Consider the following 26,087-nt stretch of genomic DNA (forward strand, 5'->3'; position numbering starts at 1 on the left):
TAAAATAAAACTGGAATATCTTAAAAGGTCATTTTTAGGAGAAGGTAGATGGATACAATCATTTATTTCATTAGTTTATTTTCACCTTTAAAAGGAAATAAATATGGCAGCCTCCGTATCATGTTCACTTCGGTTGTCCTTTAAGACAATAATGTTTTATGCTAGTTTTGATGAGCGATAACCAGCTGGGATGTTTTGTTTGCTGGAAATTTCAGCTCAATTTTTTTCTGTATTCAGTCTTCAGGAGTGAAAAAAGGGCGAGAGCAGCAACCTGGACTTCTGCAGCGTGGAGATCAGCACCAGGTAACTGCTGCAACAGGTATTTTATAAAAATGAATTTTTTTATTATAAAAAGTTATTTGAATTGAAAGAAAACAAATGTAAAAGGCATACCAAATAAGTGCTTTCTGAAAGCATCCAGAAAGTTTAAATTGAATATGGCAGATTACCATAAAGTGTTAATTAGGGTAAATTCTAAGTGTTTTCTTAGGAACTGACGTTTTGGAGTTTGAAGGCTGAGACCCTTTAGGAGCGGGACTACGATCCTGTTAGTCGCCAGCGCTTGCTACTAGGGCTTGTTAGGGCTCATTCACACTAGAAATCGCAAAATGCTAGCGATTACCGCTATCGTTTTGCGGGCGTGATTTTTACGTTTGAAGGTATACAGGATGAAATTGCATTCCTTCAAAATTGCATTGCATATAACTGAAACCCAGAGGCGGGACAAGGTCCTCCAGCACCCAAGGCTGAGACACCAAAGTGCGCCCCTCCATCCCTCCGACCTCAGCTGTCACACACTGATTGCTATTAGACTAAGAGGGCCACAGGGCCCACAACCTCCCCAACACCTTAATATCTAGTTATATGGCTTGCAGTCACTGCTATGTATCCCCTTTTCTTATTTCTTTCTGCTTCAAACACAATTAGGAATGACAGCTGAATGAATTCTGCGCCCCCTCCTACACTGCGCCCTGAGGCTGGAGCCTCTCCAGCCTATGCCTCGGCCCGGCCCTGCTGAAACCAATCGTGAACACTAGCGTGAATTCTAGTGGGTCCATTCCCTCAAAGCCCATTGTGTAGCTCTGTTTGTTGTCAGCACCTGTCCATTCAGGTTTAAAGGAAACCTAAACTGAGAGGGATATAGATTTTTCCTTTTAAACAATACCAGTTGCCTGGCAGCCCTGCTGGTCTCTTTAGCTGCAGTAGTGGCTGAATCACACACCTGAAACAAGCGTGCAGCTAATCCAGTCTGGCTTCAGTCAGAGCACCTGATCTGCATGCTTGTTTAGGGGCTGTAGCTGAAAGTATTAGAGACACAGGATCAGCAGGAGAGTCAGGCAACTGGTATAATTTTAGAAGGAAAAATCCATATCCTTCTCAGTTTAGGTTCCCTTTAACAAGTCTACTCTACAGTCCGAGAATGGTCCTGTTAGCAGACTGAGGTGTTGCAGTGGAGCGCTGTAAAACCACCGCCGGAGATTTGGAATATAATAGGAATAATAATAGGAATTACGACTATATAGCGGCACTCTGGGTAATTTGGGTGCCATCAAAAGACTGAGCACAAATTACTATAAAACACTGTGATTTGGCCGCCCGCAATAGCTAGAAGCCGAATGACCTCTTTCTCCCACTATCCATGGCGACCTGGAGGGGCAATAGTAATTTAACCCAGCCGGTACTTTTGCAGGAGCAGGGTGAGACGGTTTTTGGCTTTACCCTGCGCCAAAATCTCCTGGTGGCTTAATTGTATATATGCCTTACAATTGCCAACTTACTTCTTGTGGACTACTATTGTTCTTACTCTGGATGTTGTATAGTCACACCTACCAAACAGTTAAATCCAGAGAGGACAGGAAACAAGCTGGACTGCAGTGGCAGACACATTTAGCCCACCAAACAATATTCTGTCCATCACTTTGTAGAGTACACGGTCATGTCACAGACTCTCCTCAAAGGAACTCACAATCTAATCCCTACCATAGTCTAATCTAATGTCCTACCATGTTATTATTATTATTATGTATTTATATAGGGCTGACATCTTCTGCAGCACTTTACAGAGCACATAGTCATGTCACTGACTGTGGTCAGAGGAGCTCACAATCTAATCCTACCATGGTCATAGTCTGTCTACATCATCATTATTATTATTACTATTATGTATTTATATAGCACTAATTGTAATAATGACAGTTAATGACTATCAACTTGTCCTCATCACTCTGCTATACAAATAATGGCCAGGCATGCTGCAATGCTAATACTCTGCTATTTTCCCTGGTGTTAGCAGGACTGGAGACAGAGGAATCACATGGATGGGTATATATGCCAGTAATGTGCCCTCTGGGAGATACGTATGAGCTGTGACAAGTGGCAGGAGGAGGGCACAGTGACTGTGACATGGGGGGAGTTGGGTACTAGCATAGATGCACAGCACAATCTAATGAGCGAGGTCTATGCCCTCTCTACTGCCAGCCTGCTTCCCATCCCCCTACCTCTTCTCTCTGGCATCCTGGGGCACCGCCTGACATCCTCATGTGCCATGACAGCAGCCCTGCCCTCTCATCCAGCCAAAGTCACGTTTGTATCCTAAGCTCTGCTCTGTGACTCTGTCTATATCTGCTGTACTGGGCTGCAGAAGACTTCTTCACAAATCCCCACCACGGATGTTTGGAGATCACACGAGATGCCGCCACTTTCAAACGATCTTTCAAAGCAAATTATAGGCAAATAAAGTATTAGACAATGAATTGCAATAACTGATATCACTGTACCAATGCGTTGTGAATCCACCTGGCTGCCCCTCCCCCCACTGTCAGTCCCTGCGTACCTTCTGCCTCAGATCAATCAAATAATTATGCCTTCTGGGTAAACTGTATTTTTGGAAGTGAAGAGATACATAATTAATGTCACCGTTCAGCAGCGATCTACTACAGCCTTCCCCATTTTTTTTATTTTCCTCTCCTTTTTGAGCTTGGCAGAGCAGACAGGTGTTCCAGGTCCCGCGTGTATAATTCATGCACCTCTTACTGAAGCCGCTCTCGTTTATTGTCTCCCGTGTCCTCTCTTCACACTTCTGTAGCATTGTTTAAGGTGTCATTTTGAGTTATCATAATGTTTTTCTTAAAACCAGCCCGAGCTAAGCTGCATCACCACCACCCCACCCCCTTACGTCAGCCGTGTTCTATGCACCTAAAGACGAGTACCTGTACTGAAAAGTACTTGAGGCCAAGGTCGGATTTATACTTTTTGTGCCTGTAGGCCGAGTATGTTGGGGCTCACCTTTCATGCGCAGCAGCCCCCCACTCCCATGCCATGTGCAGCCCCCTCTTCCACGTGTATCATCCATGTGCAGCCCCCTCTTCCACGTGTATCATTCATGTACAGCCCCCTCTTCCACGTGTATCATTCATGTACAGCCGCCCCTTTCTTTCATGAGCAGCTCCAGCTTTCCTTTTTAATGTTGCTCCCCATTTTCAGCCTCGCTTTCATATGTACTAACCCCTATTTCCTGCCCAGGTACCACACTGGGCTGCAGCCGCCCAAGGCCCGGGCCTCTGCGGCCTTCCCAGCAATCCAGCCCTGCCCGAGGCAGACACCTTTGGAGGATGGAAGCCTCTGGATAGACCAGAGGCTTCATCCCCGTTGAGCAAATTTTTGCAAAAAACATTTCATGTTCGCAAAACAAAAACCGTTACCCGGTACAGCAGATAGCCGGTCCCGGATCCTCATCACTAATATTGAAATTCAGCCTGCACCGGTTGCGTGGTAAATGTAATGTTGGGGTCCACATGTTGGCAGAATAGGATCAGCCACAAGGTAAAATACCCGAACAAAAAACATTGATGTTCACCCCATCCCTACTACTGGCGTGCGATCAGCCTGGAAGCGCAAGCAGAGGACATTGGCCTCAATTCACTAAGATCATGCTGGAGATAATGGGGCTGCCGCCGCGTCCACGCCCATTGGCGTGGGGCGGTCTTTAGGTAGTTAAAGACAGGAGATAAGCTTAGTGAATTGAGGCCAATGTTTTCATACTAATCACGCTTGCTCCGTATCGCTCCATCAGGTTTCCTCTCTTTTCCATAGCAACCTGCAGATCAGAACAGGTTCATCCACAAGGCAAACCTAGGCTGGTGTCTGGGGCCCAGCGAATGTCAAGTGGCTTAGGTGCAACTGTCTTTGACCCCTTTCCTACCTTAGCTTCCTACCTCCTGTCCTCCTTGTCCTGGCTAACGGACAAGATATGGACTAGTAGGTTCATTCTTAACCTGAATTTGTTTTTAAGGCAAAACATTTTGCCCCCCTTTGCCTCCAGTGTCCCCCTACTCCCCCCTCCTGTCCCCTCTGTGCCTCCTTATGTCCTTATGTCCTTCCTCTGCCTCAATTTGTGCCACTTGTATCCTTTTTGTGTCTTCTTTGCCCTCTTTGTGTTTCCTTTGACCCCCTTTATGCCACCTGTACCCCCTTTGTGTCTACTTTTGCCACTTGTCCCTGCAGCCCTCCTTAGTACCACCTGTCTCCTTTGTTTCTCCATTGCCCTCTTGTGCCCCCCTTGATGCCACCTGTACCCCTTTTGTGTCTACTTTGCCCCACTTTGTGCCTCACATGTTCCCCCTGCCCCCTTTGTGCCGCCTCCTGCCCCATGCTGTTTTCTCACATTTATTATTCACCTCCAAGGCAGTCCCACACAGCTCCAAACTCACCTCGGCCTCCATCTCTATCATTGCCATCATGCAGGAATGACGTAATCGCAACAGAGTGTTAGTAATGACAAGACAAGACAAATAACATTTATATTGCGCTTTTCTCCTTGCGGACTGAAAGCGCCAGAGCAGAGCAGCAGCCACTAGGGCGCGCTCTATTGGCAGTAGCAGTGTAAGGGAGACTTGCCAAAGGTCTCCTACTGAATTAGTGCTGGCTTACTGAACAGGCAGAGCCGAGATTCGAACCCTGGTCTCCTGTGTCAGAAGCAGAGCCCTTAACCATTACACCATCAGCCAAGTCTTGACCATTCACCATTCACAAGCCGAAGACTACCAACACAGTAGCCAAGGATTCAAAGATAAAAAGTAGTTAAAGAGGAACTCCAGTGAAAATAATGTAATAAAAAAAGTGTTTATTTTTACAATAATTATGTATAAATGATTTAGTCAGTGTTTGCCCATTGTAAAATCTTTTAAATCCCTGATTTACATTCTGACATTTATTACATGGGGACATTTTTACTGTTGGCAGGTGATTTAGCAGCTGCATGCTTTTTTGGCAGTTAGAAACAGCTGTAAACAGCTATTTCCCACAGTGCAACAAGGTTCACAGACAGGAAACTGCCAGGAGTACCACGGTCATACAGCGCCCCCCTGATGGTCTGTTTGTGAAAAGGAATAGATTTCTCATGTAAAAGGGGGTATCAGCTACTGATTGGGATAAAGTTCAATTCTTGGTCGGAGTTTCTCTTTAAGCCTTTCGAGTCTTCTAAGGACCCATTCTTCAAAGAGGTGTTGGCAATTTGACGATCATTGAACTTACGCGCCATAAATGTACACCTTTTTTTTTTTTTTCTTTCTTCCTTCAATTCCCTTGTTTTTTGTTGAAAAGCTGTGCCGTTTTCTAGTAAATTATATATTTTTTATATTCCTTTTGATCTTCTACTTTGAAATTTAAATAAACCTCTCTATTTTTTATTTATTCTTTTTCAATGTATATTGACACATAATCAGTTGTGTTAATTCTAATCAGACACATTGTGAAACCATTATGCATTTTCTACTCTTATGTATAAAAGTGCCTTAAAGTGATTACCCCCCCCCCCCCCCCTTTTTTTAATGTGAGTCCTAAAACTAGACAATAAGAACGCGATTATACAAATGAATCAAAAACTTTGAATGACAACAGAACTGAGAGGTATAGGAAAGCTGCCATATTTATTTCAGTTTAACCTACTTAGTGGTAACCACGAGCTACACTCGGGGTGGAAAACCGCAGCTCAGAGCGGCAACCCCGAGCTACACTTGTGTTAGGTATCGAGAGGTCAATTCAGAGCACTGCGCGCAGCGGGCTTTCTCACTCACCTCTCGGATGATCCAGATGCTGGCGGTCATTTCTTTTCCTGTCCAGAGGCTCTGCATGCCCTTGCTGATATCGCAGACTGTCGTCATGACAGCTGGCAATCTCACTATAGGGTAACAGCGCCACCTGGAGTATGGAGGGAGAACTGCAACGCTGGATCCCAGGGAGGTGAGTTAGTGCAGGGCCTGCTCCAGGCTCTCGTAGTAATTTTTTTCTTGCTTCTAGGGTCTAAAAGCACATGATAAAATTGTACCGGTTTATCCCCTAAAATCAGTATGGAATCATACCGCCAGGGGAGTTAAACAATACCAGTTGCCTGGCTGCCCTGCTGATCTCTTTGGTGGCTTTAGTGTCTAATCCCACACCTGAAGCAAGCATGCAGCTAATCTTGTCAGATGTTTACCTGTACCTTTAAGAAAATGTTTCCACGCCAATATTCTCGGAAAAGGTCCTACGCCAATATCCTCTAACTTGCGACCTTGATTGAAGATCTCCGATGACCCGCGCAACCACCGCCACAAACCGCCCGCCCCCGCGCAGTATAAGTATAGCAAAGCCAAAAGCATCTTTGAATTTTGGCTCCAAGGCTCCCCAATGGTCTATTAACAGACCAATGGACCTTCTGATCCCCATTGGTCTGTTAATAGACCAATGGGGGAGCCTAGGAGCCATATTTAAAGATGCTTTCGGCTCCTATACTAAGTATAGCAGTGCTGCGTCTATCTCAGTCTCCCTCCTCGGCTTTCCGCTGTCCTCCCCGCACACTGCACCTATCTCCCCCACCTACACTGGCACCCTGATAGGTGCTATGGGTGCTCCAGGGTGCTAGTTTAGGTGGAGGAGATAGGTGCAGTTTGCGGGTAGGACAGCAGAAAGCCGTGGAGGGAGACAGAGATAGAAGCAGCTCTGCTATACTAAGTATAGCTAGAGCTCCACGGGGACCGGCGGTGTGTGGCGTCAGGTGCGGAGATATTCATTCAAGGTCGCAAGATAGAGGATATTGGCATGGGACCATTTCCGAGGATATTGCCGTGGGAACATTTTCTTGGAGGAACTCCAGTGAAAATAATGTAATAAAAAAGTGCTTCATTTTTACAATAATTATGTATAAATGATTTAGTCAGTGTTTGCCCATTGTAAAATCTTTTAAATCCCTGATTTACATTCTGACATTTATTACATAGTGACATTTTTACTGTTGGCAGGTGATATAGCTGATGCATGCTTTTTTGGCAGTTGGAAACAGCTATTTCCCACAGTGCAACAAGGTTCACAGACAGGAAACTGCCAGGAGTACCACGGTCCTCAGAGTTTCTGGAAGGAGGGGTTTCACCACAATATCAGTCATACAGCGCCCCTGATGGGCTGTTTGTGAAAAGGAATAGATTTCTCATGTAAAAGGGGGGTATCCGCTACTGATTGGGATAAAGTTAAATTCTTGGTCGGAGCTTCTCTTTTAAGGTACAGGTAAGTATTTCTGGTTAATTAAGATTAATAAAGAACTTTTTTCATCGTTGTGTTTTTATTTCATTTAACACTTTGCGGAATTGGGTGAGCGGTACTTTATACCCATATACTAATTTCTCCTGCGAGGGGGTGGACATATGGGTGTCCGCTTCCTAAAGGGGACTCCCAGATGCCGCCATGAACCCCCCTCCGGGAGTCATCGCCCCACTTCCTCCTGGGGCACTGACTGGAGGTGGGGAAGAGACCCTTGTCCATGGATTGAACAAGGGCTTTGGGGGAGGGAAGGCTTGGCTGCCAACTCTTCCCCAGAGTCCCCCCATATCATGGACCATGCGGGCTGGTATAGCTCAGGGTGCGAAGCCCCAGTCGGCCAGGGCTCCGCATTCTGGCTATCCCAGCCTGCATGGGAGATAAGGAGTTACAGAGGCTCGGGAAGGGGGGGACCCCATGTCATTTGTTTTTTAATTTCCCACATTCTGAACATAAAAAAGTGGTTTATAGCAAAGCCCCCTAACATGGTAGAAACACCAAATTTGCAAGATATGTTAAAAAGGTAGTGGGAAAAAATATTATTTTCTTCTTATTATTATTATTATATATTTTTTTTTATTTTTTTTAATGTTCAGAGTGTGGGAAATTAAAAAAAAAATGACTTGGGGGTCCCCCCTACAGAGCCTTTGTAACCCCTTGTTCTCATGCAGGCTGGTATAGCCAGAATGCGGAGCCCTGGCCGACTGGAGCTTCGCACCCTCAGCTATACCAGCCCGCATGGTCCATGGTATGGGGGCTCCGGGGGGGGAGGGGTGGCCAAGCCTTCCCCTCCCCCCGTAGACTTAGTCCAATCCATGGACAAGGGGCTCTTCCCCCACCTCCGGTGCCCCAGGAGGAGGTAGGGGCGACGACTCCTGTGGGGGGGGGGGTCATGGCGGCATCTGGGAGTCCCCTTTAAGAAGGGAACCCCCAGATGCCCACCCCCCTACCAGGAGAAATTAATATAGGGGTAGAAAGTACCACTTACCCATTTCATCAAAGGGTACCTTCCCACCCACCCCACAGCAGCCCCTTGGAGTTAACCTTCCACCCACCCACCCCACAGCAGACCATGTAAATACAGTAGCCCATGGAGCCCCCCACAACAATCGCCCACCCCAATCTGTCACCCAATATGTCATGAACTGTTGGGGGGAGGGGCACTTTGCGATAGACCAGCGACTTTTGGGCCGCAGTTTGGGCACCCTGTCCCCAAAAGGTTCGCCATCACTGCCCTAGACAGATCGAACCATTTTTGGAAAGCTAAAAGTTCCGAATTTCCTTTGCACTGGGTCCCGAGTCAATGCAATGTCCCATTCCCAAGTTGAGGGGGGTTAGGGAGTTCCCTGCACTTTGCTGCAGAGAGCGCAGTGGAATTGAGTCTCCTGCCCATGCCAGCAAGACGGCGAGGAGAAGAGGGTGCATAGCTGTGCTGCTCCTTAATCTGTAATGAGACCCAGGGCATTTGACATAAGTTTTGAAGACACAGATTTATGCTGCGAAGGAAGAAGACCTACCGGGTGTGCTGCTTATCATCATGTCGGGTTCGCCCCGTACTTCTGTAATTGCACTTTCTGCAGCCAAGTTCAGGGGACACCCCTCCTTCAAAACCCCATTACTTGGGAACTGAGCATCATACCGACTCAGGACCTGGTGCAACAGAAAGCCGGGACTTTCAGCTTTCCAAAAATGGTCAGATCTTCCCGGGGGAGCAAATAGAACTTTAACAAAAAGCTGCCAAACTTTCCAGACTGGGTAATACGTAAGTACCATAATTTAAACAGATGATGTACAGTACCTGAAAATGAATACTACATACTTACCTCGCCGTCTGTTCCTCTCAGAAGGTCACCATTTTCTTCTTACAGCGATTCCTTCCAGTTCTGACAAGATTTTGTAATTGTAATTTGAAATATATCAGTTGCTGTCAGTTTGATATCAGTTGCTGTCTGATATCAGTTGCTGTCAGTTAGATATCAGTTGCTGTCAGTTAGATATCAGTTGCTGTCAGTTAGATATCAGTTGCTGTCAGTTAGATATCAGTTGCTGTCAGTTAGATATCAGTTGCTGTCAGTTTGATATCAGTTGCTGTCAGTTTGATATCAGTTGCTGTCAGTTTGATATCAGTTGCTGTCAGTTTGATATCAGTTGCTGTCAGTTAGATATCAGTTGCTGTCAGTTTGATATCCGTTATATGTCAGTTGCTGTCAGTTATATATCAGTTGCTGTCAGTTATATATCAGTTGCTGTCAGTTATATATCAGTTGCTGTCAGTTTGATATCAGTTGCTTTCAGTTTGATATCAGTTGCTTTCAGTTTGCTATCAGTTGCTTTCAGTTTGATATCAGTTGCTGTCAGTTTGATATCAGTTGCTGTCAGTTTGATATCAGTTGCTTTCAGTTTGCTATCAGTTGCTTTCAGTTTGATATCAGTTGCTGTCAGTTTGATATCAGTTGCTGTCAGTTTGATATCAGTTGCTTTCAGTTTGATATCAGTTGCTTTCAGTTTGATATCAGTTGCTTTCAGTTTGATATCAGTTGCTTTCAGTTTGATATCAGTTGCTGTCAGTTTGATATCAGTTGCTGTCAGTTTGATATCAGTTGCTGTCCGTTATAACTGAAAGGACAACTGATGTGCAAGGTATCTTCTATTTTTCCCTATGGCTCAAATGGGCAGTATTACAGCGTGCTGACTAGGAAGACGTTACATTTTCAAAATGGAGGATGTATAATTTCATCGATCGGAGTGGACAAACAGGACACAGGAGAGAAGAAAGAGATTGAGTACACTCGGTGGGAGGTAAGTATGGGTTGTGTATGTATATTTTTACTTTTAATTTTTAGTTCAGGTTTGCTTTAAGCTCTGGATAGCCTAAGATATTTAATCGACTCCAAACGCCCGTCAAAAAATCCCTCACATCACCGCAGAGCAGCGGTACACTCTTCCTGTTGGGTTTGTAAACAGCAGGCGCGGCTTGCTCTGTCGGTCCCCCTGCTTTTCATTAAGGGACACCCAGCTGTGTCGTCCTATAAGGTCCCTCCGTCCCCCAGCGGCTTGTTAACATGCTGAAACGAGAGGAAGTGGAATTACATCAAGGAATTTACAACAACTTCTTAAACTTCAAAGGCTGCAGCGGGCCTGCTTCTTGCACAAAGACACTCTGTTAACATGCTTGTTGGCAAATTGCTGGGGACGGTCTGGACAGTGTCCCTTTATCATGATGTCACCAGAGGCAGATGCTGCGCGCATTGCAACATGCTGGACTTCACAGCTGGCGAAAGCAGCTCCCCTGCTATGAATTATTGGTTCAGCCCGTGTGATAGGAATATACACATAGAAGAGTCGCTATGACATCACATGGCGTGTAATAAACCAAAACATCTCAGTGATGTCAGTGCTGTAGAAAGAAAAATATACTGAGCTCAGCCAAGTCACATGTGTAAAATATGACTACACTTGCTGTGTATCCGATGAGCAGCAATGTCACTCACAGTGCGTACAGACCCCATGGAAACCCCATGGAAAAACGCTATGGCAAGGGATCGCTATAAAGCTGCAATATGGCTGTATAAGGATCCCTGGCAACTTTACCTATTTTTTGGAGCAGTAAAAACATTTTTATTCAGAGTCCCACATACAGGCTGGGATAGCCTGGCCGTGTGGGGCTTTGCACCCTGAGCTATACCAGTCAGCATGGTCCATGGTGTATGGGGGGGCTCTGGAGGAGAGGGGCAGCCAAGCCCACAGAGTCTTTGTCCAATCCATGGACAAGGGGCTCTTCCCCACCTGGGGTGCCCCAAGATGAGGTAGTAGCAGACGAGACGACGCCCTGGTGGGGTGTTCATGGTGGCATCTGGGAGTCCCCTTTAAGAAGGGGACCCCTATATGCCAGCCACCTCCCCAGGAGAAATGAGCATAGGTGTAAATAGTACCCCTTACTCATTTCCACAAAGGGATAAATAAAATAAAAACACGACGATGAGTTAAGTCCTTGATTGTTCAAAATTAACCATGAATACCGTATTTCCGTCATATAAGATGCACAAAAAATGGGGAGAACAAGTCCCTGCGACTTGTACAACGAATAGAGGGAATCCCCCACTAACTAACTACCGCCAATAGGAGCTGCCGACCCGCCGGCACATCGGGGATTCCCTGCATTGACCCTGTGTATGCTGCACTGCTCCTCCGACATGCCCGCATGTTCCTGCTGCCCCCCGTGCCTCTCGCTCCCGTGTATCTTGCTCTGCCCCCCCTGCGTATATGCTGCACTGCCCCTGCATACCTGTTTGTACCTCTGCCCCCCCATATATGGATGAATAAGCGGCAGTAAGTGGCTCACCTCCTTCGGAGTTCTCGCAGTGGCAGCAGACCTTTTATGTCCTGCACGGCTCCCCGTAGTGAAGGCTTCTGCTAATGACGCAAACAGCAGAAGCTTCCACTATGGAGAAAAGGTCTGCTGCCACTGCAGGAATTTTGAAGGAGGTGAGCCACTACTGCCACTTATTAATCCTTTCATCTGTTTACTGGGGGGGAGGGGCAGAGGAACATACAGGTATGCTAGGGCAGCACAGCATATACACGGGGGGGGGGGGGGGCAGTGCAACATACACAGGAGCAGGAGACACGGGGGAAGGGGGGGGGGTGGCAGACGAACATACGGGCATGCAGGGGTCGCATTCATGGAGGGGGCAGAGCAACATGTGGGGGCAGCGCAGCATACACGGGAGTGGGAGACACTGGGGACAGACACCATGGGATCAGAAGGTACACATGGGGGATATAAGGGTATACACTGGGGACATATGGTGGACAGGAGGGGACACAATGGTGACAGAAGGGAATCCACTGTGGACAGAAGGGAATACATGGGGGCTGAAGAGAGCACATGGGGGGACACAATCATTGGGTGAGAACATCTGCAAGACGCTCCTGGAATATGGACGCACCAGGTATAGAATATTTTTTTTCCCCTCTTTTTTGCCCTCTAAACCTAGGTGCGTCTTACATTCCGAGCATCTTAGACGGCAGAAAATACGGTACTTGCCTGTACCTTTAAAAAATGTTCCCACGCCAATATCCTCTGTTAACTTGATTAAAGATCTCTGCCGGCCGTTGCCAAACACTGCCGCTCCCCGCCTCAGCTCTAACTATACTAAGTATAGCTAAAGAATAAGCATCTTTAAATTTCCCTCCAAGGCTCCCCATTGGTCTGTTAACAGACGAAGAGGAAGACCAATGGAGCAACCACAACTTCCTGATAAAGTTCAAAAATGTGTTTTATTTTTTTTTTTCATGGTAAAAAATATAGATTTTTCATGGTAAAAATTGTCGTGGTAAAAATATTATTGTTCTGATTTTTCACATTTTTAATGCAAAAATGGCTGTGCCTAAAATTTGCAAGCAACACTGTTAGGCACCACCAGGAGGGAGGGGAGAGGATCTTAGGGTTAGGCACCACCAGGGGGGGAGTGTGTCTAAGGGTTGGGCAATAGGCACGACCCGGGGGAGGGAGTCTTAGGCCCGGTTCACACTTGCGGTTCTCTGCCAAACGGACCGGATGACCTGACCGGATCCAGACCGGATCCGGATCGGAACCGTACGGTTCTGATCCGGATCCGATCCGGTCAGGTTGCATCAGGTGTTCATCAGGATGCGATCCGGATCCGTTTGGCTGTTTAGCACTCACCTCCACCTCCGACATGCTGCCAACATCTCCAGCTCGTTTAAAGTCACTGCTGATCCACTCCAAAATGCTTGCCCATGTGTCCCCATCCAAAATCGCCGCAACAATCCGCATAGGAAGTGGGGTAGAACATCCGGATTTTTAGCCAGTGTGTTGTGCGCTCTCCGGTTCTCATTGCTTTGTATTGGCCGGATGGTGCATTCCGGTTCCGCCCCGGATACGGCTGCCGGAGGAGCCGGACCAAAAAATAGCGCATGTTGGGTCTTATGCCGGAGTCCGGATCCGGTCCGGATCCGGACGAAAACGGACGCATGTGAATGCACGCATAGGCTTTCATTGCTATGCCGTGCGTCCGTTCCATCCGTCCCGCATGCGGTCCGGCTCCGGCACGGCGATTCCGGACGGCGCCCGCTAATGTGAACCGGGCCTAATGGCAGAACCGTGGTGGGGGGAGGGGTCTTGAAGTTAGGCAATAAGCACCACCGGGGGGTGGGGGGGATGGGGAGTTTTGTGGTTAGGCACCACGGGGGGGGGGGGGAGGCCATAGGGTTAGGCACCAACAGGGGAGGGTTCTGTATGAGTAGGGTTAGATTAAACTGTATTTTTGAATGAATGTTTTCAATTCCCGTCCATTTTAGAACGATACTAACCGCTTACATGTTTTTGGCTTCCCTTTGCACCCCGTTGAAAATGATCTTTGTTTGTTACGATTTCATTATCCACCTGCACCCATTTATCCTTGCGCCTCTATTTCCTGCACTCCACCCTCTCTGCAGTCTTGCCGGTTGCTACCAGCCACACGTGTGTCATCTATCCTCCTACAAACCTCTGATGTGAATGTCGTGTGGGGAATATAACAGATTACCGTTGTGGGTAAAGTTGAAGCACTTTTCAGTGCAATTGTGAACTGATTGGTTGTATTTTTGCTGTCCTGTCCCCGGGGTTCCCCTTTAAGCTGTGTTTCTGCAGCGTAAGAGCGATGCGAGTTAGCAGCGAATGCCGGCTCCTCTTCACACCGCTCTGCCCTCGTGACAGCTGAGCAGAGACGCGCTGGAAAGGTGTCGTGCTTACTGGCACGCTTTTGTTATTCAGTGCTAATTGGAGCAAACATAAGCAGAATTACAGCCAGACATGGAGTTGGGTCAGGAAGAGAAGGATCAGTTGTGAGGGTGAGCAGCTCATGACATCTGCCAAGTGCTCCAAATACCCAGACCCTGTGCTCTGTGTACTTACCTGCTGTACTGTGTGTTGCTGGAGGACTCTGCTCCTTCCTCTCTCTCCTCTCCTGATATACACTGTGCTGCTGGAGGACTCTGCTCCTTCCTCTCTCTCCTCTCCTGATATACACTGTGCTGCTGGAGGACTCTGCTCCTTCCTCTCTCTCCTCTCCTGGTATACTCTGTGCTGCTGGAGGACTCTGCTCTTTCCTCTCTCTCCTCTCCTGGTATACTCTGTGCTGCTGGAGGACTCTGCTCTTTCCTCTCTCTCCTCTCCTAAAATACTCTGTGCTGCTGGAGGACTCTGCTCCTTCCTCTCTCTCCTCTCCTGATATACACTGTGCTGCTGGAGGACTCTGCTCCTTCCTCTCTCTCCTCTCCTGGTATACTCTGTGCTGCTGGAGGACTCTGCTCCTTCCTTCCTCTCTCTCCTCTCCTGGTATACTCTGTGCTGCTGGAGGACTCTGCTCTTTCCTCTCTCTCCTCTCCTAAAATACTTTGTGCTGCTGGAGGACTCTGCTCCTCCCTCTATCTAACTCTCCCCTCCTGATATACTCTGTGTGGACTCTGTTCCTTCCTCTATCTAACCCTCCTCTCCTGATATACTCTGTGCTGTTGGAGGACTCCGCTCCTTCCTCTATCTAACCCTCCTCTCCTGATATACTCTGTGCTGCTGGAGGACTCTGCTCCTTCCTCTATCTAACCCTCCTCTCCTGATATAGTCTGTGCTGCTGGAGGACTCTGCTCCTTCCTCTATCTAACCCTTCTCTCCTGATATACTCTGTGCTGTGGGAGGACTCTGCTCCAACTCCTGATATACTCTGTGCTGCTGGGGGACTCTGCTCCTTCCTCTCTCTCTCCTCTCCAGGTGTACTCTGTGCTGCTGGAGGACTTTGCTTCTTCCTCTAACTCTCCTCTCCTGATATACTCTGTGCTGCTGGACAAGACAAGATTAAAAGCGGACTCAAAGCGCCAGAGCAGCAGCCACTAGGGCGCGCTCTATAGGCAGTAGCAGTGTTAGGGAGACTTGCCAAAGGTCTCCTACTGAATAGGTGCTGGCTTACTGAACAGGCAGAGCCGAGAATCGAACCCTGGTCTCCTGTGTCAGAGGCAGAGCCCTTAACCATTGCACCATCCGGCCACCCCTGGAGGACTCTGCTCCTTCCTCTATCTGACTCTCCTCTCCTGATATACTCTGTGCTGCTGGAGGACTCTGCTCCTTCCTCTCAAGCTGGCCATACACTGGCCAGATTTGCCGCCGTTTCGACAGCAGATTTGATCACTGGGATCGAAACTGCTGCCAATCGTTCGCGCTACACGCCAAATTTCGATCCATTTCGTCCGATCCCGTCGATCGCTCCATGCGGAAAATTACCGTCGATCGCCTGCGGGTAGGGAGGGCGACGCTAGCGGCATTCGAGTGCCCGACGACCGACCCAATAGAGCGGCATACATTACCTGCTCCGCCGGCACGACTACCCCCGGTCACCGCTGCTTCGTGTCCGCGCTGGTCTCCGGCATGCTTCAGTTCCTCCGGCCCGGCAGGAAGTTTAAACAGTAGAGGGCGCTCTACTGTTTAAACTTCCTGCCGGGCAGGAAGAAGTAAAGCATGCTGGACCTGGAGACCAGAGCGGAGACCTGGGGACTGGAGTCGCGCCGGCGGAGCAGGTAATGTATGCGGGCGGGGAGAGCAGCAGCAGCACCACCACAACAGATTGTGAACAGTTTCAGGCTGAAATCGGTTCACAATCTGTTTGCAGTAAAGGTAGCCATACGATCCCTCTCTGCTCAGATTCGATCAGCAAGGGATCTGTCTGTTGGTCGAATCTGATGGCAAATCGACCAGTGTATGACTACCTTAACTCTCCTCTATTGATATACTCTGTGCTGCTGGAGGACTCTGCTCCTTCCTCTATCTAACCCTCCTCTCCTGATATACTCTGTGCTGCTGGAGGACTCTGCTCCTTCCTCTATCTAACCCTCCTCTCCTGACATACTTTGTGCTGCTGGAGGACTCTGCTCCTCCATCTAACCCTCCTCTCCTGATATACTCTGTGCTGCTGGAGGACTCTGCTCCTTCCTCTATCTAACCCTCCTCTCCTGATATACTCTGTGCTGCTGGAGGACTCTGCTCCTTCCTCTATCTAAAGGTACATGGTACAATTTTTATTTTTTTTCGATTAGATAATTTAGTTTGATTATTCTGTTAGATCGAATAGAAAGATTTTTTAGCATGTCCGATCAGATTTTTCTCGAAAAAACAGGATAATCGTTAAAATATATATTTTTTCCGATCAAAAAATTCAAACTTTCATTCGATTCGATCATTTAGATCGAATAAACGGGAAAATCGAACAGTTTTTATTGTATCGTGTATGGACACCATAACTCTCCTCTCCTGATATACTCTGTGCTGCTGGAGGACTCTGCTGTGCTGCGGTATAAAGTTTGGTAAAAGAACACGGACAGTTACCAATCTGCTGGCAGGGAAGAGGTTATAGACAATGAGGACATTTATCTTGGCAGTACTCGGTGTTAATCCGGTAGGCACTCAGAATCAGGATTTAATATGTAGATCAATAATGGGACAATGCTGATGCAGCAAATAGCCACAGGGCACCACTGGGCAAATACTGCGGCATAGCTGTGGGCCACAGTCAGCAGAGGGCAGCCTAATGCCCGGGAGTCCTTCTGCTGTCAGACTAGCGTTCCAATAAGCGTACACAGCCTGGTACATGTGTACAAGGACTGCCAGGATCAGGGTACCTTAGGGCAACACTTCAGGGCCAAGTCTGTACAAACACATGTCTAGGCTTAAGGGCTCTGCCTTTTCACATGAGAGACCAGGGTTGGAATCCTGGCTAGGGTCACTCAGTACCCATTTATTAAGAAGTCCTTGGGCAAGACTTCCTAACACTGCAGGGTGGCACCTTGATGACGCCCTTGGTAGCTGCAGCTCTTGAGTGCTTTGAGTCCAACAGGAGAAAAGCGCTATACCAGGGGTGCCCATTAGATAGATCGCGAAGGACTTCATGGTAGATCCCGACCCCACTACATTTTCCATTCTGTATATACAAGTGTGCTCCTAAAATTGTACATCGGTAGATCATTATGACTTGATATTTCACAAGCCGAAAAAGTGTGGGCACCTCTGCGCTATACAAATGTTAGGATTATTATTATTAGCCTGCACAGAGAGGGATTAAGAGGAAGCTGGGGCCCAAAGCAATGTATTAGCTTTGACTCACTGTTAATCTTTCACAAATCTGATAGGAACGGGGTCAAAGAAATTTGCACCTGGGCCCCTTGACATTCATTAAGCCCTAGACACTTGCCTAGGTTGCCTTGTGGATGAACCTGTTCTGATCTGCAGGTTGCTATGGAGTGAGGAGGAAACATAATGGAGCGATAGGGAGCAAGCGCCTTGAGTAGGAAAACCATGTCGTCAGCATGCTCTGCCAGGCTTTATCGCTCACCAGTAGGCATGGGGTGAATATCAAAGTTTTGTGTTCGGGAACAGTTTGCAGCAAGCTCCATAGACTTCAATGGGCAGGTGAACGTCTAAACCTACATGGCATCTCTGCAACTACAATTTCTTTTAAAAGTTGTAAAAAGTATACCCAAACCCAGACAGTGGCATGGCAGAGGAGGATCGAGTGCAAATTAATCTCCAAAAATACAGATTTTGTGCAAACACTTTTTTTAAATTGGTTATTTTTAAAGAAATTACCATGGCCGCCGACTTTAGCGGTTAATAGCAAAGCCCTTGCATGTGCTAGAATCGCCAAATTTGCAGGGTATGTTAAGTTGATTTTGCGCAAAAGGTGGATCAGCGCATCACCGGGCCGCCTCCGAATGGCCTCGAATCAGAGGTGCGCTGAGCCCCCCCAGAAACTGCAAACGCACCTTGAACCCAAACGGAAGCTCTGCATATACACCAAAAGCATGGCTGCTAAGTGGGAGCAGCTGACCAAAATGAATTAAATTAGTACATGGCAAGGAAATGAACAGCGCTAATTAAAAACAGGCAAGTGCCTACCTGCAAAAGAGTGCAAGCCCTACTTGTGGGATAAAATACACACCGAGCATACACATGACCTGTCTACCACTGGAGGAGGATGTTAGTTTTCTGTAACAGCTTGCATGCAACCTTTTAAGTACTCGTCCGCCCCACTGCGAAGAAGTCAATCCTCCATGGGAGGGGCCTAACACTAACTAAATCGTAACCTTTGAAGGTAAAGGGGCGCCCTGGTTGAAATAAAAGCATCTAAAAACAGCTTAAAATCGAGGAAATAATGAGGTGGCTTACCTCAATAACGAAATCCTTGTATATGACAAAAGATTTTTATTTAGCACAGGCAACGCGTTTCGCGGGTCCCAGCCCGCTTCATCAGGCCAATAAAAGTGCCAAATGAACAAGTCGATACGGCAAAGGGAGCTCAATTTGGCACTTTTATTGGCCTGATGAAGCTTGGACCTGCGAAACGCGTTGCCTGTGCTAAATAAAAATCTTTTGTCATATACAAGGATTTCGTTATTGAGGTAAGCCACCTCATATTATTTCCTCGATTTTAAGCTGTTTTTAGATGCTTTTATTTCAACCAGGGCGCCTCTTTACCTTCAATTGTGCATAGCTATACCCCCAAACAATCTGTGTTTGAGGGGTGGTGACAGACCACCTGCGGGTGCCCCACAGTGGACACCTGTCCCTACTTTTTCAAGGAGAGCGACCACATCCAGGTCCCGGCTGGGACTACCCCGAGTGGAGTCGGGTTTATGGTCTCCACCTGCTTCCTACGGTTGGTTGCCCTTGCAACCTCCTTTTGTGAGTAGTAATTTATTGAAATTCCTTTTTTCAATTGCATACTAATATACTACACTATTGGGCTCCCGTATTTGTCTCCTATATTTTTTTCCTGCAAGGTGCTGAGACACCCCCACTACACTAAATCGTAACCTATGTATATGCATAGCCTGGGTGCGGCTAATCCAGTAAATTCAAAAATTTAAAATTGCGCAAAAGGTGGATCAGCGCATCACCAGGCCGCCTCCGAATGGCCTCGAATCAGAGGTGCGCTGAGCCCCCCCAGAAACTGCAAACGCACCTTGAACCCAAACGGAAGCTCTGCATATACACCAAAAGCAAAGCTGTTAAGTGGGAGCAGCCAAAATGATTTAAATTAGTACATGGCAAGGAAATGAACAGCGCCACTTAACAGCTTTGCTTTTGGTGTATATGCAGAGCTTCCGTTTGGGTTCAAGGTGCGTTTGCAGTTTCTGGGGGGGCTCAGCGCACCTCTGATTCGAGGCCATTCGGAGGCGGCCTGGTGATGCGCTGATCCACCTTTTGCACAATTTTAAATTTTCGAATTGATTAGCCGCACCCAGGCTATGCATATACATAGGTTAGGATTTAGTTAGTGTTAGGTCCCCTCCCATGGAGGATTGACTTCTTCGCAGTGGGGTGGACGAGTACTTAATAGGTTGCATGCAAGCTGTTACAGGAAACCAACATCCTCCAGTGGTAGACAGGTCATGTGTATGCTAGGTGTGTATTTTATCCCACAAGTGGGGCTTGCACTCTTTTGCAGGTAGGCACTTGCCTGTTTTTAAGTAGCGCTGTTCATTTCCTTGCCATGTACTATGTTAAGTTGAACCTTACCTGTAGAAAAAAAATATTACCTGGGGCTTCTACAAGCCCCCTGCAGCAGCCCTGTGCCTGCACTGTGACAAAGCGATCCTCCGGTCCCCCGCAGCTACCCTCTGTCACTTGGATGCGCAGCTCTGGTCTGCACACCTCTCAATCGCGCTCCTATGGACAGGAGCGCCTTGCACATGTGCCGTACGAAAAAATCTCTACTGCGCAGGGTATTCGAGGACATCCCCATTGGTCTGTTATTAGAGCCCAAATTTGGCTCCAAAATACAACCAAAAGCATCTTTAAATTTGACTCCAAAGGCTCCGCTCCATCTTCCTGCACGGCTCCCGCTCTCCTCCCCGTCCCACCGCACCTAAAGCGCCAACCCAGGCCGTCACCCTGGAGCACCCATACTTGAGGAAGGGTAAGGAGACTCGTAACATGTAGTGTGTCTTGCTCAATAAATCACAAACGCAAGTTTGAAGCCTGTGGAGTGCCTTTTTCTATAGTGGTAAACGTCACCCTGGAGCACCCATAGCACCCTGATATCAGGAGAGGGGACGCCACGTCATTTTTTAATACATTTCCCACACTCTGAACGGACAAAAAAATAAATACATTTATATTCATGTTAATACATTATCTGTCATGTTACTGCAATCAATTTGATAAGTTTTCCCTCTAATTTTAATGTCAATTTTTTTCAAAAACTATAAGGTCTTTCTAGCACATTCGGGGGCTTTAAAGTCGGCGCCCATTATAATATTTCCCACCATCAGCTCAAGAACTTTATAATCGATTTTCTCAAAAACCGGAAGGTCTTTTTGAGAAAAATTCTTGTTGATCCCACTTTTCTACTTAACATACCCTGCAAATTTGGTGTTTCTGGCACGTACTGGGGCTTTGCTATTCACCGCTAATGATATATAACTAGCTGACCTGAGCCCGTGTGAAAACGGGCTCAAGGTCTGTTACCACCGCACGCACACCTGCCCAGCCACCGCGCACGTGCAACCGCCCACCCTGTGCGTGCACACTCGCCCGCTCAGCCGGACACCGCACCCGCCCGCCCTGCGTCCTGTCCCAATGACTGTCAGTGCTTGACCTGCTCAGTAGCGCAAAAGCACTGACCCGGACAGACGCAGGGACACTTGTACTTTATATATGTAGATGGAAGTAGTAATTACGGACACAACATGAAATTCCGGCTCGTGATTGGATTCAAATCAAAACTGCGCTTCTGTCCGTAATTTTGATTACGGTCTAATCGGAAACGCATTAAGTTTGATTCGAAACCGGGACCTTCTGAGCAACACTAGTCAGTATGCAGTGTGTAGTGACCACCTGGAAACCCTGTGGAAATGTGGCAACGCTTTAGCCAGGGTTCACTACACAGCCGCTATATGGATCCCTGGCAACGATACCCATTTTTGGATTAAATTCTTTGTTCAGAGTGTGGGAAATTAAAATAATGATGTGGGATTCCACCCTCCCGAGCCTCTTTAACCCTTTATCCCCCATTCAGGCTGGGATAGCCAGAATGCAGAACCCCAGCTGCTTGGGGCTTCACACCCTGAGCTATACCAGCCTGCATGGTCCATGGTCTGAAGGAGGAGGGGGGCTCCGGTAGAGAGGGGTGGCCAAGACATCTCTTCCCCCAGAGCCCTTGTCCAATGCATGGAAAAACAGCCACAGTAAGTATCTTATTACTGTACAGTACTGTATAACTGATTTTTATTTTTTCAGTATATCATTATGAAGTTAAACCCTTATAAACCTGTGTTTCGCTTTGCACATTTTAAATGTGTAAAAAAAAAAAAATAATAATAATCTATATTACAAGTAAACATAGCAACTGACACTTCAAGCAAAGTTCTTGGCAGTTGTTTTAAAGTAGCTTTTGTGTAGGCGGTATAACAGCGGATAATAAATTCTGTGTGTTTTGAGAGATGGCCAGCACTTTCATAAAATAACTGAAAAAGTGGATGGTAGTGTGTCTTTTCTTCCTGTACTTCCTGTGTGGGAAACTCCTGACTGAGCAGAGTATGGGCTGCACAGGAAGCTGGGGTCTTGCCCCGCCCACTCATTGTAAGTGATAAGCAGCAGGCTCTCCGTCCTGCCGTTGTGCTATGTGATTTTATTTGCAATCTAAAACAAAAAAAAATCTTACCATTTTTCTTCACTGTTTGAAATTACAAACCGCATCATGGAAAGAAAACCGTCCAAACGCACGATACTCGCATTGCAATACGCACATTATGAATGGAGAGCGTTGTGATTGTGTCGCAGTGCATAGTGTAGCAGAACATATTCTCTAAGGCTGGGCGCACACTTATGCATACAAAATCACAGCGGGCATTTCTTCTTTGCGTCACACTGCGTTCAAATTTTTTTTTAATCATTTTCCACTTTCATTTTGGAAATGCGGTTTTTATAATTTGTGACAAAGTACCGTAAAATTATACACGTTCATGGCAAGCGGAATCTAGATGCATGCAGACTGTTTTTTATTTTTTATAATAATACATAAAAATACGAATGCAGAACCTTAGAAAGATGTCACGTACAGTAGCCTCCCTCCCATTGAATGTGCAGCCCCCTCTTCCATGTGTAACATCCATGTGCAGCAGCCCCCCCACCCCCCAATTCCATGTTCCTCCCTCTCTTCCATGTGTATCATCGATGTACAGCAGCCTCCCTCCAATTCCATGTGCAGCCCCTCTTCCATGTGTAACATCCATGTACAGCAGCCTCCCTCCCATTCCATGTGCAGCCCCTCTTCCATGTGTAACATCCATGTAAAGCAGCCTCCCTCCCATTCCATGTGCAGCCCCTCTTCCATGTGTATCCATGTACAGCAGCCTCCCTCCCATTGCATGTGCAGCCCCCTCTTCCATGTGTAACATCCATGTACAGCAGCCTCCCTCCCATTCCATGTGCAGCCCCTCTTCCATGTGTAACATCCATGTACAGCAGCCTCCCTCCAATTCCATGTGCAGTACCGTCTTCCATGTGTAACATCCATGAACAGCAGCCCCCCCCCCCCCACCATTCCATGTGCAGCCCTCTCTTCCATGTGTAACATCCATGTACAGCAGCCTCCCTCTACCATTCCACATGCAGCCCCCTCTTTCACATGTAACATCCATATACAGCAGCGCCCCTCCCATTTCATGTACCTTCCTCTCTTCCATGTGTAACATACATTTACAGCAGCCCCCTCCCATTCCATGTGCAGCCCCCTCTTCCATGTGTAACATACATTTACAGCAGCCCCCTCCCATTCCATGTGCAGCCCCCTCTTCCATGTGTAACATACATTTACAGCAGCCCCCTCCCATTCCATGTGCAGCCCCCTCTTCCATGTGTAACATCCATATACAGCAGTCCTCCCCATTCCATGTGCAACCTCCTCTTCTATGTGTAACACCCATGTACAGCAGCCTCCCTCCCATTCCAGGTGCAGCCCTCTTTTCAATGTGTATCATCCATGCGCAGCAGCCCCCTCCTATTCCATGTGCAGCCCCCTCCTATTCCATGTGCAGCCCCCTCTTCCATATGTAACATCCATGCGCAGCAGCCCCCTTCCATTCCACGTGCATCATCCATCCAGCCCCTTTTATGCACAGATCCAGGGCCGGTTTAAGCAACTATGAAAATAAATCTGGGGGGCCCCCCAACAGATACCCCGGAACAAAAATCAGCATTAAGGGATTTTGCAGCTGGTATAGTCAGGGTGTGAAGCCCCAATCGGTCGGAGCTCCACATTCTGGCTATCCCAGCCTGCATGGGGGACAAGGGGTTAAAAAGTTTTAGGAGGGGGGACCCCATATAATTAAAAAAAAAATTCCCACACTCTCTAAACATAAAAAAAAAATTGTGAAAATAGGAAAAAATGCCAGGGATCTTCATACAGCCATATTGCGGCTGTATAGCGATCCCTGGCCAAAGCGCTGCGGCTGCGTATGGACCCCCTGGAAACCCCGTCAGGAAATGTATTGCTCTTTCATTTGATACATGTAAAATTACACTACCGATAGGTTTGCTACTAAAAGTGACATTTACTGCATTTAAAAGTATACTTTTTTTCCTTCGAAACTTTAATATCAATTTTCTCAAAAACTATACACACCTAACAAGCAGTAATGAAGTATCAACATGTGACTTCACTGTCATCCTGAATGAGCCCTTATTGTAGTAGGAAGCACACAGTCCCAGAATCAGTAATGACATATGTATCACCTCTCCTGAGGGTGTTCTGTGTCTGCAGCAATCTGCTCCATAGACTCCTCACAGCCACACACTATAGAGACTGTGGGGGGATGTGTATAACCTTCCACCTAACAACTGCGTTCCATGTCCTAATCCTCTTATATTACACTGAGGAGCATGCAGGGGAGAAGTGCTACTGTGCAGGGTCCATACATAGAGCAGATACTGAGAATAGCCCCTGGCAAACAGGGCAAGATAAGTGCTACTGTGCAGGGTCCATGTATACAGCATAAGAGCTGATACTGAGTATTACACCCAGCTTACAGGACTAGAGAAGTGCTACTGTGCAGTGTCCATACATACAGTACAAGAGCAGATACCGAGAATTACACCCAGCATACAACACAAAAGAAGTGTTACTGTGCAGCCTCCACGCATACAGAATAAGAGCAGGTATTGAGAATTATTCCCAGCATACAGGACAAAAGAAGTGCTACTGTGCAGTATCCCTACATACAGAATAAGAGCAGATACTGAGCATTACACCCAGAATATTGGACAAGAGAAGTGCTACTGTGCAGTATCCCTACATACAGAATAAGCGCAGGCACTGAGAATTACACCCAGCATACAGCACAAGAGAAGTGCTACTGTGCTGCCTCCATACATACAGAGTAAGAGGAGGCACTGCGAATCACACCTGTCATACAGGACAAGAGAAGCTCTACTGTGCAGTGTCCATACCATTCACTTTCATAGCATCATTTTGGGATGAAAAGCCGGATGTTACAGCCTAATGTGTTGAGCTCCTGATGTATAAGTGAAAAATACATGATTTAATTTACATTCATGAAATTGAAGTCTTATGACAGCAATCACTGAGATTTCATTACAGCAAGAAATGACACACGACACACAAGCACACGCACACACCACACAAAGAAATCACACATACACATGCACACACACACCACCCAAAGAAATGACACACAGGCACACACATGAACACACACACACAAATCTCACACACACACACAAATCTCACACACACACACCCATTAAAATCCAAATTCGTGAACAATTAGGCCCGCCAACGGAGGGCAACCGCATCCGATCAATCGTTCAATCAATTGTTCAGGAAATTGGGATGCTAATGGGCACCTTAAAGAGGAACTGATGTAAGAGGTATACGGAGGCTGCCAAATTTATTTCCTTTTAGTCAATACCAGTTGCCTGGCAGCCCTGATAGTCTATTTCTCTGCAGTAGTATTTGAATAACACCAGAAACAAGCATGCAGCTAGTCTTGTCAGATCTGACTTTAAAGTCTAAAACACCTGATCTGCTGCATGCTTGTTCAGGGGCTATGGCTAATAGTATTAGAGGCAGAGGATCAGCAGGGTTGCCAGGCAACTGGTATTGCTTAAAAGGAAATAAACATGGCAGCCTCCATATACCTCTCTCTTCAGTTCTCCTTTAAGATTACTGGCGTGTCCACATCCCTACTGTGAACAGCCTGAACCCTCCGCATTCTACTTCCTCCTCCCCCTCATTTTCAGACAAAACCCCACTTCAACAGTGATGTGGTTCAAGTCCTGGGGGCTGGGATTTGCTGTAATAATCAAGTGTATTACGCTATCAGCTTCTGGCGGCGGGACAGGTCCTCCTCATTCCCCTCTTCTGTGTAGCTCAGCGCTATGCAGCCTATCGCCATGCATCTCCCGTCATGTGACCTGCATCGTGAGCTGCATGGTGATTGGCTGCTAG

General features: G+C 47.1%; 1 protein-coding gene across 1 annotated transcript in view; it reads left to right on the forward strand.

Annotated features, from left to right (window-relative positions):
- The first annotated feature begins 244 nt into the window (after positions 1 to 244).
- The window catches only part of SPO11 (SPO11 initiator of meiotic double strand breaks), a 693,959-nt gene continuing 668,116 nt past the window's right edge, over positions 245 to 26,087 (forward strand). The window contains exon 1 of the mRNA XM_068263152.1: positions 245 to 319. The gene's annotated coding sequence lies outside the window, so the exon portion shown is untranslated. The remainder of the gene's footprint in view (positions 320 to 26,087) is intronic.

Source organism: Hyperolius riggenbachi, chromosome 12 (assembly GCF_040937935.1).
Source record: "Hyperolius riggenbachi isolate aHypRig1 chromosome 12, aHypRig1.pri, whole genome shotgun sequence".
Classification (NCBI taxonomy): Eukaryota; Metazoa; Chordata; class Amphibia; order Anura; family Hyperoliidae; genus Hyperolius; species Hyperolius riggenbachi.